This window comes from Somniosus microcephalus, chromosome 28 (genome assembly GCF_052327205.1).
Source record: "Somniosus microcephalus isolate GS21.2 chromosome 28, FLI_Smic_1.0, whole genome shotgun sequence".
Lineage (NCBI taxonomy): Eukaryota > Metazoa > Chordata > Chondrichthyes > Squaliformes > Somniosidae > Somniosus > Somniosus microcephalus.
The window spans coordinates 1,598,644-1,599,613 of record NC_141014.1 but is presented as its reverse complement, the minus strand read 5'-3'; positions in this window follow the sequence as shown (position 1 = coordinate 1,599,613).

The window sequence follows — 970 nt, the reverse complement described above, 5'->3', positions numbered from 1 at the left end:
TGAATGAACTGAAAGAGAAAGGCAAGAAGGGCTTTCTATGCCATCAAAAAATCAAATCCAAATAGAAATCCCAATTAGCATTTGGCTCAAAATTTTCAAATCAGTAATTGAACCAATTGCACTCTATTGGCAGTGAGGTATGGGGGACCGCTAACTCAACAAGAATTTGCAAAATGGGACAAACACCCAATTGAGATCCTACATGTCAGAATTCTGTAAAAGTATCCTCCGGACTCAAAGGAAAACAGTAAACAATGCATGCAGGGCGGAACTAGGCCAATATCCATTAATAATCACTTATCCAAAAAAGAGCCACCAATTTTGGAATCACCTACAAATGAGCAATCCCAATGCTATCACTACGACGCCCTGAAATGCCAAGAGCTGACCAATAAAGAAGAATACCCTCAGTCAACTAGTCCTGGGACTCAGTTGAAGTAACTACTAACAATACTAACAATAACCAGCCCCAGGACAGTGGACAGGGTAACACAAAGAATTCGACCCAACACAATCGTCGCTAAGCAAAAGGAAAAATATCTGACATATTGGGCAGAAACAACAAAAACCCAAAGCAAACTCAATTGCTACTTGGCCCTAAACAGACAATACAACATAGCTGATTACCTGACCATGGTAAAGGATAACAAACTGAGAAGAACCTTGACAAGGTACAGACTTAGCGAACATAGCCTAGCGATCGTAAAAGGCAGACACAGGCAGACCAGGCTGCCAAGAGAGGACAGGATATGCTCTCACTGCAGTCAGAGAGTGGTGGAGACAGAGATGCACTTCCTCACAGCTTGTGGAAAATATCAGGGCATCAGGGAGAATTTCTACCAAAAATTCTCACAAATATGCCCTGATTTCAGAAATCTGAATGACAACCAAAACTCCATTCCTAATGGGAAGAGGAGACGAAGCTGTAATTAACTGGCGGCACGCATATGCTTAAGGGTCTACCACCTAG